Source organism: Tenrec ecaudatus, chromosome 5 (assembly GCF_050624435.1).
Source record: "Tenrec ecaudatus isolate mTenEca1 chromosome 5, mTenEca1.hap1, whole genome shotgun sequence".
In the NCBI taxonomy this organism is placed as follows: Eukaryota; Metazoa; Chordata; class Mammalia; order Afrosoricida; family Tenrecidae; genus Tenrec; species Tenrec ecaudatus.
The window spans coordinates 42,980,835-42,993,089 of NC_134534.1; the positions used below are offsets into that span (position 1 = coordinate 42,980,835).

The 12,255-nt window shown below is 45.4% G+C and overlaps 1 protein-coding gene across 1 annotated transcript in view; it reads right to left on the bottom strand.

Annotated features, from left to right (window-relative positions):
• Nucleotides 1-2,970, bottom strand: part of PLEKHF2 (pleckstrin homology and FYVE domain containing 2) — a 36,295-nt gene extending 33,325 nt beyond the window's left edge. Inside the window, exon 1 of the mRNA XM_075549468.1 lies at nucleotides 2,737-2,970. The gene's annotated coding sequence lies outside the window, so the exon portion shown is untranslated. The remainder of the gene's footprint in view (nucleotides 1-2,736) is intronic.
• Nucleotides 2,971-12,255: the final 9,285 nt, after the last annotated feature.

Sequence of the window (12,255 nt, forward strand, 5' to 3'; positions counted from 1 at the left end):
GTGGAGTCCAGCCTGTCAATCAGGTCCCAGTTTGATGACCTCATTTGGAGGTACCATGGATAAAAATAGCTCAGCAGAGGCCAGACCCACACATGCTCTCTGCTCTCTCCCTGAAAGACATTCCTGTTGACAAGCCACATGGAGTTATGCTAAAGGGAGCCAGACAGAGCCTTGGGGCTTGAGGAGCCACGTGGAGGGAGACCCATGCCAGCACTAAGATGCTTGCACCACCACTTGATCCACAAGACTTTCCACCCACTGGCCTGTATCTTCCAGCACCGAGTCATTGCATGTGTGTGTCTGAAGAGGAATTTCCTGACTGGAATTGGAAATATGGGCCAATAAGGACTTGTGGACTGGACTGGGATGTTTTCTTAATATACAATTATTCCTTTATATAAAGCTCTTTCTTATACACGAGTGTCCTGGATTTCTCTAGTCAACCCAGACTTACACAGGTGGAGAGGAGAGACTAGCAGATCTACTAACAGATTCAAGGAAGTTCATGTTGTATTAAGGAAAAGACTACCGAGATCTAAGTATTCAAACCAACTGACACTGAGTCAATTCTGATTCATTATAACCCTATACTATCATAGTCAAGAAAATGTCAATAACAAAACTCATGGAAAACACTTGCAAGGAATAAATATATGTGTACTCATCCATTCAAATCTTTCCTGAGCATCTGCAATGTTCACCACAAGCTAGGGACGGAGAGGCAATTTACATCCTGCTGTTATGAAGGGATGGATCATCACAGATCAATGTCATATTTGGGAGATACTATAGGACAGCAGTTCTCAACATGTGGATCACAACCCCTTTGGGGGTCGAATGACCCTTTCACAGGGGTGGCCCGATTCATAACAGTAGCAAAATGACAGTGATGAAGTAGCAACGAAAATACTAGTATGGTTGGAGGGTCACCACACATGAGGAACTCTATTAAAGAGTCGTGGCATGAGGAAGGTTGAGAACCACTGCTCTAGGAGAGGGAAGGGTAGTAGGGAAGAAAAGGGTGAAAAGGGCTTCAAAGAGCACAGGTGTGTATTTTTAGAAGGAAAAGTTTCAGTATATCAACTCTCTAGAAAGTGTTTATTAAGATGGAGCAGTGACCACGGAGGAAATGGACAGAGGGTGTTTCACAAGAATAAATCATGTCTCCTACAGAGTTAAACTACAATAAACATCAGAAGGCTTCAGCTGTTACCCTTTTAGCTAAGTCACTGCATAGGTCTTTATTTCGTAGGATTATTGTCAAGGGCATGTAAAATACACATCAAACAAGTCAGCATGCAGATGATCATTTCCAGTACCTATCTAGAACCACTACATTTTTCATGCACACAAGTAAGTGTTATGATAACGAAGCACATTTTTTGAAGAACTAAGGAAATTAGCAATCACATACAAGCTATAAAGAGTAAGTGGTGAAATCTTTTAATCATCATCTAACATAACTTTAAAGCTAAGACTGCTTTGTAAAAAATAATAATTTATACTCATTTGTTAGGAACCTCATTTTAGCTGAACCATTTCTATTGAAGTCTTAGTACATCAGTTTTATTTTTTAAGGAGCTTACATAAGCTTTCCAAATAAGTTAACTTAATACCATTCACCTCCAGTGCTGTAAGGTCCCAAAGAGATTACAAATAAAAGCCTTTGTTAATACAGAATTAACCTGCAGACCCCAGGAGCGACCAGAGGACAGAAAGGGTGTGGGGGGGGGAGGTAAATGCTCAACACATGATAGACTTTAAGAAACCAAAGGGGGGGATGGGTGGACTTTGAAATGTCAAGATCACTTCACCTAATTCTTAAGAGAACAACACATGCCTGTAAGACTCTCAATAAACGTTTGTGTCTAAGTCTTTCTTTAACGAAGTCTCCTCAGTAACTGTACTAAAACACAACAAAGGAGCATTTATCAACTTAACGTACTTTGGGAGTCTGTGAATTACAGAGGAGGGCTTGCTTGTCTGTAACCTTAACTCGTTTGCATCGCACACTCTCCCAAGTTATTTCTATCGGGTACTAAGAGCACACGTGTGTACTCAAGCCACCAGGGCCGCGAGCTCTCGGCCTTCACTCATCATCATCGTAAGGAAAAACAAATACGGCAAAAGACCATAAAACTTTAAAAGACTCGCGTGTAAGGAGCACCGCTTCCATAGGAGTATAGCTCCTGCGGTGCCATTTCCTCCCCCACTCGGTCCCGTCAAAATACGTTGTTCGTACAACGTCCCTGATCCCCAAGCCCTGCAAACTTGGGGCAGCAAGAGGAGAGGTGCATAATGCCACGGGCTCGCGCTACGACCCTAGTCCGAAAGCCGCACAACTTCTCGGTCCCGCCAAGCCCTGGACCGGACGCTCCCGGGACCCGCCCGAGGGTCCCCAGCGCCGTCCACCCGCAGGCAGGGCAGGCACCGCCCGGACCCTCCCGCGACCCCCGAGCTCCGCGGCGGCGGCCGACCGGCGAGCGTCGCTGGCTCCCAGCGCCGGGGAGACGGCGGCTCAGCTGCCCGCGGCCCCCGCCCCGCCACGGGCCGGCCCGGGAGCGCCCGGTTTCCCTCAGCCCCCAACATGGCGTCGGCCGCCGCCGCCCGCGACGACGACACCTCCCCGCGCCACCGACGGCCCCGGGACCGCGGAAGGAAGCTCCCGGAAAGTTTCGCTTCTCCCCTCCCAGCGTGCCCTCAGCCGGCCGGGCGACACCGCCGGCCTTCACCTACCCGGCCGGGCGCGGGCGGCGGCGCGGGTGCGAGTCCTCCTCGGGCCGGTGCTCCACGCGCACTCGGTCCGCTCCCGGTCCGGGCCTCCGCGGTGTGCGCTGCCAGCGGCCCCGTGCAGCCGGCGAGATCTGGACGCGGCGGGCGGCCGCTCGCCCGTGGCTTCCCCGCCCCTCCAGTCGAACCCGACCACGGCCGCCGGGACTGGTCGCTCCCCTGCGCGGGCGCGGGCGCGCCCCCACCCACACGCCGGGCGCCAGCGCGCGGGCACGAGCACACCCCACCCCGCCCTTTCTCGCCAGTGCCTTCGCCCCGCCCTTCCCGCCGCGCGAGTGCGCGTGCGCGCCGCGCCGGAGGGGCGTGGCCAACGGCGCAGGCCGCGCCCCCTAGACGTCCCGGGAGAGGAAGGTGTTTCTTCGCGCCAGTTCGGGACGCGCCCACCGTGGAGCGACCCTGGCACCGGCAAACCCATAAAATCAACTCTTCAGCGTTCCACGAAGTTCTTGAGGAAGCTGAAAGAACGAGGGGGAAGCTAGGACTCCGGAACACGCCTCCTCAGAGAACGGAACTTTCCTCAGCTAGGACAAGGAAAGCTTTGGGGACGACGTTCAGCACCGCGATCCTGCTGTCAGCTTCCATTTGCTTTCTCTGGAAATCTTCCCCTCTTTTGCGACCGAGGGAGCTGCGTCGAAAACACACGTACCCCGCGCTGGGCTAATGAACGCCTGACTTTATTCCCAATTCAGAACTCTCGTTATGAGGTGCCATCGAGTCGGTTCCGACTCAAAATGACTAGTACACCGGGTCCTGCGCCACCCTCACAAGGGTTCTTGTTTGAGCCCATTGTCTCAGCCACTGTGTCGATGCATCCCCATCTTTTTTGTCTCTGCTCCTCGCCTTCACCAAGTGTGATGTCCCTTCTCAGGGATGGCTCTCTCCTGACATGTCTGCAGTACACGTGAGGAGGTCCTTGCCTCTAAGGAGCTCTCTGGCTTCCCAGACAGATTTGCTTGCTCACTTGGCAGTCCATGGTACTGCCTCCCTCAGACCTCATCAACGGACCTTGCACCAGGAAAGTGTAATAGTAGTCTATCAGGTTAAACTCCCTGCCACCGAGTTGATTCCGACTCCTAGCTACGCCATAGGATGAGCTAGAACTGCCCACTGTGGGTTTCCAAGGTGGTAAATCTTTTCCGGAGCAGAAAGCCTCATCTTTTCCCCAAGAGCAGCTGGTGGGTTTGAACCTTCCAATGCATAACCCGCTCTGCCACCAGAGCTCCTTATTCATTTATACCACAGCCACTGTTTGCTAAAGCACGCTAGTGGCGCTTGGAGAGGGAGCAAAGAAAGACTTGTACCTTTGAACGGGAGTATTTTGTGAAAGCATAGGCCTTTTAGAAAGTATGTTCGCAGGCTATTAACCTATTATTCTTTTGTGCAGGGGATATCCCTGAGGCAGAGGCAACTCGATGGCCACCGGCAAGAACAGGAAAGCAATGGGGACAGAAACCAGTGGGGCACATCCAATAATCCTTTAGTTCCTTCAGTTGTAAAATGGAGTTCATAAAGGTATCTACTCCATAATGTCATTACGAAGATGGAATCTGTTAAGCATAATACATGGCATGTGGTATGCTCTATATAAATGCTAAATAAAGAAAAATTACCATTTACAGCGTCTGTGTGTCTAAATATGTATTAGAAGGTACCTAATACATTATAAAACACACAAAAAAGAAAATAAAAAATGATTAGTTAAAGCATTGCTATAGGTATCTGCACCCAGGGGTGGGGGAGAGGAGAGCCTTCAAAAATGGTGTGAAAAGATAATTCAATGATTCCATGAACATTTTGAAGCTTCCAACAAATATGCATGTGTATGTTTCCTGGCATTCTGCATATTCTGTACCAAAATTTAGAGACCATTCATTTAGAGCAGTTCCGTCAAATATGATAGCCACTAACCATGGGTTGCTATGCAAATGCACATTTATTTAAATTTTCAGTTATATAATCATGCTGCGTGCAATAGCTACCTGGCTTCATTGACTTAGTGCAGATGCAGAATACTCCATGACTGTAGAAAGTTCAATTTGATACCATGGATGACAAAACTGAGAGAGCAAGGGATTCAAAGTCACAGAAAGGCAGCAGGCTCAACTCCAGGCTCAGAGCTGTAACTATGGGACTTTGTTCAAATCCATGGCTCAAGACCTCTCTCTGAGCTTCACACTTCAGTGCTAAGATAAAAATAGGACCTACATCACAGACTATTGTGCAGAGGAAATGAGATCTGAGTGTAAAATGTCTGGCAGAGAGCCTAATACATAGAGGAACTTGAAAACATTACATTTGAATGTAAACTAACCCAATTCCAAAAATACATTATTCTTGATTCTATGGGTAAGTTTTTCAAGGACATGGGTTTTTGAGGGTTGGTTTGTTTTTGGTTTTTTTTTAAGATGAGTTTGGGTTAAACTTTTAGTTGAACACAGCATTCACGTGAACATGGCAAACTTGGATTTTAATTATTCCTTGATTTCTTTGTCTCCTCTACCTTTAGAGGAACCGAGGTGGTGCATCAGGTAAGCATTAGCGTGCCAACCCCGAAGTCAGAAGTTCGAACCCACCAGCTGCTCCACAGGAGAAAGATGAATAGGCTATCCTCTCTCATAAAGAGATACAGCTCTAGAACTCCGATAGAGGGCTAGTAAAAGTGCTGGAATCGACTCAATCTCAATGGGCTTAGGTTTGGGTGCACCCACAGACCCCGGTCTTCTTCCAGGACTATCCATTTTACTAAAATGTCACTGCTCCCCACAAATCTGATGAGCTCTTGTCGTCTCATCTCCTTTTTCATCTGAGTCTCTCCAAACACATCATCTGATTGCTTCTCTTCCCTTGTGGGGGGAGGTCAGATGATCACAGACATCCTCCCAGAGGGCAATCAATTGCCAGACTGAAATAGGCCCCACTCCCTGCTGTTAAAGACAAGGTATCCCTGCAGTCATCTATTTGATTCCAGTAGGTGGGATTTACACCCTACTGATAATGGTTCCCATGGAGATCTAGAGAATAGGTCAAAGTTGAGCTGCCATCCTAAACCTAGGATCTGCCCATCTTGTCACATGTATAACCCCAATCCCTCCTCTTCCTATTGTGTGTATGTCCCTAGACAACCCCCTCTCATTACTGTATTACCTATAGCAAAGCCCCTTCCTGTGACGTATGTCCTCACCTGTAACTAGGAGGCTTGCACGTCCCCAGAGAATATAAAAAGCCTGGGCTAGCATTAAATATCTCTCTCTCCCTCAACATGGACCATCAGGCAGGGCTGAGGTGAGCATGCTACCATGAATCGTGTCTGACTCCATTTATTTCAATACTTCACTTCTGTCTCTCATGCTCTCTGTAACTTTACTATGCTCTTTACTTATTATCGCTACACAATTGTGCCTACCGGACCCGTAATGATGTGTTAGGAGCTGGCTTCCCCTGACATTGCCTTCTTTCCCCCTCCACACAGGGATCAAACAAGAATGTGTCATTTCCCGGCCCAAACTCTTTAATGGCTCCCAACAACACAACCAACCCCAAAGCAATCTGCAAATCTGTATTTACTGTAAATTTTTCTGTCAGGTTTCAGTGAAGTGCTTTGCTCTTTAAAAAAGGTCTTCCTCCAGCTAGACTAGCAAAGAAGAGTGAAGAAAATCAAACACTCATGGAAATAATTACTGCAAAAGATGAAAAGACATGGTGAACCACATGAGAGAACCAGATTACTATCAAGTGCCCGGATGGTCATGGTTACAGGCCCTGGAACAGAGTAGAAAAATAAAAGTAAAACAAAATTAGAAATCATCAAAACAGACTTATTGGCCTGTAGAGACTACTGGCACCCCTGAGACTATGGGCCTTTCAAAACTCAAACTCACTGCCGTCAAGTCGATTCCAACTCATAGTGACCCTATAGGACAGGATAGAACTGTCCCTGTGGGTGTCTGTGACTGTGAATCTTTACAGGAGTAGAAAACCTCATCTTCCTCACAAGGAGCAGTTTTGAGCTGCTGACCTTGTGATTAGTAGCCCAGTGCAAAACCCACTCACCTACCATGGTCCTTAGAGACACCCTTTTTTCTTTATATTTACATATGGGACATGCCTTTATTTAGACTTCTATAAATGCCCTTTGCCTCTAAGCTATTCCCTCTATTTCCCTTGACTTTCCACTTGTCCCAATATCATGCTCAGCCTTCATTTGGGTTACAGTAATTCCTTTTTGTTACATTACCCTGGATCATTCCCTACCAAGCCTCCTACACCCCCCTCACCTCCGATTTGGATCTTTTTTTTTAACGCTTTATTAGGGGCTCAGACAACTCTTATCAAAATCCATACATACATCAATTGGGTAAAGCACATCTGTACGTTCATTGCCCTCATCATTTTCAAAGTATTTGCTCTCCACTTAAGCCCTTGGCATCAGGTCCTCTTTTATGCCCCTCCGTCCCCGCTCCCCCTCCTTCATGAGCCCTTGATAATTTATAAATTATTATTTTGTCATATCTTGCCCTGTCCGACATCTCCCTTCACCCACTTTTCTGTTGTCCGTCCCCCAGGGAGGAGGTCACATGTAGATCCTTATAATTGTTTCCCTCTTTCCAACCCACTCTCTCTCTACCCTCCCAGTATCACCACTCACATCCCTGGTCCTGAAGGTATCATCCACCCTGGATTCCCTGTGCCTCCAGCTCCTATCTGCACCAGTGTGCATCCTCTGGTCTAGCCAGACTTGCAAGGTAGAATTCAGATCATGATAGTGGGGTGGGGAGGAAGCATTTAGGAACTAGAGGAAAGTTGTATTCTTCATAGGTGCTACATCACACTCTGATTGACTCATCTCCTCCCCTAGGCCCCTCTGCAAGGGAATCTCCAGTGGCCAACAAATGGGCATTGGGTCTCCACTCTGCATTTCCCCCTTCATTCACTATGGTAAGATTATTTTTGTTCTGATGATGCCTTATACCTGATCTCTTCGGCACCTCGTGATCACACAGGCTGGTGTGCTTCTACTATGTGGGCTTTGTTGCTTCTGAGCTAGATGGCTGCTTGTTTACCTTTAAGCCTTTAAGACCACAGACGCTATATCTTTTGATAGCTGGGCACCATCAGCTTCCTTCACCACACTTGCTTATGCACCCGTTTGTCCTCAGCGATCATATCATGGAGGTGTGTACCCAAAGATATGATTTCTTTATTCTTTGATGCCTGATAACTGATCCCTTCGGAACCTCGTGATCACACAGGCTGGTATGTTCTTCCATGCGGGCTTTGCTGCTTCTGAGCGAGATGGCTGCTTGTTTATCTCCAAGCCTTTAAGACCCCACATGCTATCTCTTTTGATAGCCGGGCACCATCAGCTTTTTTCATCATATTTGCTTATTCACCCGCTTTGTCTTCGGCGGTTGGAGACACCCTTTAAACCTTGTGTAGTTACCTAATCTGGTGTCCATTTGAGGATTAAGAGTGTAAGGGTGGAGTCTAGCCTATCAATCCAGAGATAGCCAATGAGACCTCTGTGTGAGCATGGCCTTCTGAGAATTTTGGGAATTGCTGCTTTTCCTCCTTGGAGGCGGGAGACACTTCTCTCTCTCCTCACTCCCTGCAAAACATCCCTGAGGAGAAGTCACATGGACCTACCTCTGGAGTCAGAGAAGCCACATATAGAGTATAGAGCCCTGCCAATGCTGAGATGTTTACCAGGCCACTGGATCCAGAAGACTTCCAACCCACTGGCCTGTAAACTTCCTGCATTGGGTGTCATTGCATGTGTTCCATGAGCTTGAAGAAGACTTTATAGATTGGTATTGGACATATGGACTAATATTGGATTTGTGGACTTGATTTGGACTGGGCTGGGATGTTATCTCAATATTCAATTTCTATTGTACACAAAACCTCTTTTTTTAAATTAAATACTTTTATTGGGAGCGCTTACATCTCTTATCACAATCCATACAATCACCCATTGTGTCAAGCACATTTGTACATATGCTGCTGTCATCATTTTCAAAGCATTGTCTTTCTATTTGAGCCCTTTATATCAGCTCGATTTTCCCCCTCCCCCCCACCCACCCTCCTTCATGAACCCTTGATAAATTATTGATTTTTTTTTCATATCTTACATCATCCTCTGTTGTCCTTCACCCACTTTTCTGTTGTTCGTCCCCCTGGTAGGTAGTTATATGTTGATCCTTGTGATCAATTCCCCCTTTCTCCCCGCACCTTTCCTTTATTCTCCTGGTATCTCTATTCTCATTGTTGGCCCTGAGCGGTTTATCTATCCTAGATTCCCTTTGTTCAGGCTCTTATCTGTAGCAATGTGCATATATTGGTCTAATCCAATTTGTAAGGTAGAATTGAGGTCATGATAGTGGGGAGAAGGAAGCATTAAGGAACTACAGTGTAGCATTGGTGCTACACTGCATCCTGATTGGCTCATCTCTTCCTTGTGACCCTTCTGTGAGGAGATGTCCAATTGTCTATAGATGGGCTTTGGATCTCTACTCCATGTCCCCCAACCCCCATTCACATTGGATATGAGTTTGTTCTGGGTCTTAGATGCCTGATACCTAATCCCATAGACATCTCATGATCATATAGGCTGGTGTGCTTCTTCTATGTGGGCTTTGTTGCTTCTCAGCTAGATGACCACTTGTTTATCTTCAATCCTTTAAGATCCCAGATGCTATATCTTTTGATTGCCAGGAACCATCAATTTTCTTCACCACATTTGCTTACGCACCCATTTTGTCTTCTGTGATATTGTCAGGAAGGTAAGCATCACAGAATGCCGGATTATTAAAACAAAGTGTTCTTGTGTTCAGGGAGTACTTGAGTGGAGGCCCAATGTCCATCTGAAACCTTAATTCTTAACATATAGATATAAGTACATAGATCCATTCCCTTCTCCTGATATATAACTATATTTACATGTGTACATGCTTGTATTTAGACCTCTATACATGTCCTTTGCCTCCTGGTTCATTCCTCTATTTCCTTTTACTTTCCTCTTGTCCCACCATGTTCAGCCTTCATTCGGGTTTAGTAATTCCTCGCTACCACATTGCCCTTGATTAAGCCCCACTAGGCATCCTATGTCCTTCTCGCCATTGATTTTAGTTCATTTGTTGTTCCCTTGTCCCTGGGAACACCCCCACTCCTTCCTTTCTCCCACCTCCCCTTCTCCTGTATCCCCCCTCCCCTCACCCACCCCGGAAGAACCATTGGTCCCATTCTTTTCATCTCCAAATTTTTTATCCTCCCTATCTTATTTACATAGACATGCAGAGACATTAATAAGTGCAAGAAACAGGTAAAGTCAAACAAAACAACAAAGGAAGTCAAAACCAACAAATTAACAACGACAAAAAGAGAGCCACTGACAAAAATGGAAAAGCCTATAAATAGTTCCAGCATGACTTCCTCCAGTTCTTCCGATGTGGCAATGTGCTTCCTGTGTCCATTGCTGCTTTTTAGCGATGCATAGTACTCCATTGTATGTATGTACCACAGCTTTTTGATCCATTCATCCGTTGATGGAAATTTGGGTTCTTTCCAACTCCTTGCAATTGTGAACTGTGCCACAAAGAATATTGGAGCACAGATGTCGGGCTGTGGTTTGATTCTTGCCTCTTCTGGGTATATGCCCAGTAGGGGGATTGCTGGGTCATATGGTAGCTCAATTTCCACCTGTTTTAGATACCGCCAAATTGATTTCCATAATGGCTGTACATACCTACAGGTCCACCAGCAGTGGATGAGAGTTCCAACACAGCCCCTGCAACACTTGTTACTTTCTGAATTGGGCTATCTTTGAGGGTGTTAGGTGGTATCTCATGGTTGTTTTAATTTGCATTTCTCTTATGGCTAATGATCAGGAACTTTTTTTCATATGTTTATTGACCATTGAGATTGCTGCCCCTGTGAAACTTTTGTTCAGGTTCCTTGCCCACCTCCTCAGTGGGCAGTTAGTGTTTTTTCCTTATTGTAAGCTTGCAAAATATTGTAGATTTTAGTAATAAGGCCTTTGTCTGATGCGTCATTGCTAACGATGTTTTCCCCGTCTGTGGGCTCTCCTATGACTCTCTTGGTGGTTCTTTCTATGTACACAGGTGTTCTAACTTCAGCATATCCCACTTGTCAAAAACTCATCCTTCCCCAGACAAATACCGTTGATGTCTCTTCTTTGCCTGATGTTGTTAGTTAGGACCTCCAGTAAGATGTTAAATAGGAGTGGGGACAAGTGACATCCTTGTCTGATCCCTTTTTCAGTGAAATTGTTTTCATTTTTCTCCATTGATTACCCCATTGGCTGTTGGTTTTTCATATATAGCTTGTATAATATTGAGGAATTTTCCTTTCATTCCTATCATCTTGAGTGTTTTAAACAGGAATGCATGTTAGATGTTGTTAAATGCTTTTTCTGCACTATCAATATTATCATGTGGTTCTTATAATTTTTCATGCCAATGTGGTGAATAATATTAATGGTCTTTCATATGTTGAACCATCCCTGCATCCCCGGTATGAATCTAACTTGGTGAATTATTTGTTTTATATGCTTTTGTATTCCATTGGCCAGTATTTTATTAAAGATTTTTGCATTAATGTTCTTAGGGATATTGGTCTGTAGTTCTCAATTCTTGTGGGATCTTTGCCTTCTTTAGGTATCAGAGTTATCATAGAAAGAGTTTGAGAGTTTTCCATCTTTTTCATGTTCTGGAAGAGTTTGTGTAGGATTGATGTCCATTGTTCCCTGAATGCTTGATAGACTTCTGTGAAGCCATCTGACCCAGGGGATTTTTTTGTTGGCAATTCCTTGATAACCTTGTCTATTTCTTCTATTGCTATGGGTCTGTTGAGATTCTTGATGTCCATCTGGGATAATCTAGGGAGGGATCATTTTTCCAAATATTTTTCCATGTCTTCCAAGTTGTTGAATTCATTAGAGTACTGGCCTTCATAGTACTGTGGAATTATCCTTTTGACTTCATTAGGGTCCGTTGTAATGTCCCCTGCTTCTTCCCTCATCCTTGCTATTGAAATTTGTTCCTTCCATTCTTTGGTTAGGTTTGCCAGTGGCCTATCAGTTCTGTTGATCCTGTCAAAGAACGAAGTTTTAGCTGCATTAATCTTTTTCATAGTTTTCCCTCACCTAGATCTCAGCCCTGATTTTTATTTCTTTTCTTTTGCTATTAGTAGGATTGTCCTGTTGACTCTGTTCTAATTGGTGTAAGTTTTGTGCCAGAATATCAACCACAGTCTCTCTTCCTTTTTCATGTGTGCATGTATTGCTATCAGCCTTCCTTTGATAAATGCCTTTGTTGTGTCCCATGTCCCAGCATGTGGTCTATCTTCAAGTATGTGCTGTCTGGGCTTGAAAAGAATGTGAATTTTTTGCATTTGTGTGGAAAGCTCTGAAAATATCTGTCAGATGAAGTCACTCAATTGTGCTGTTTA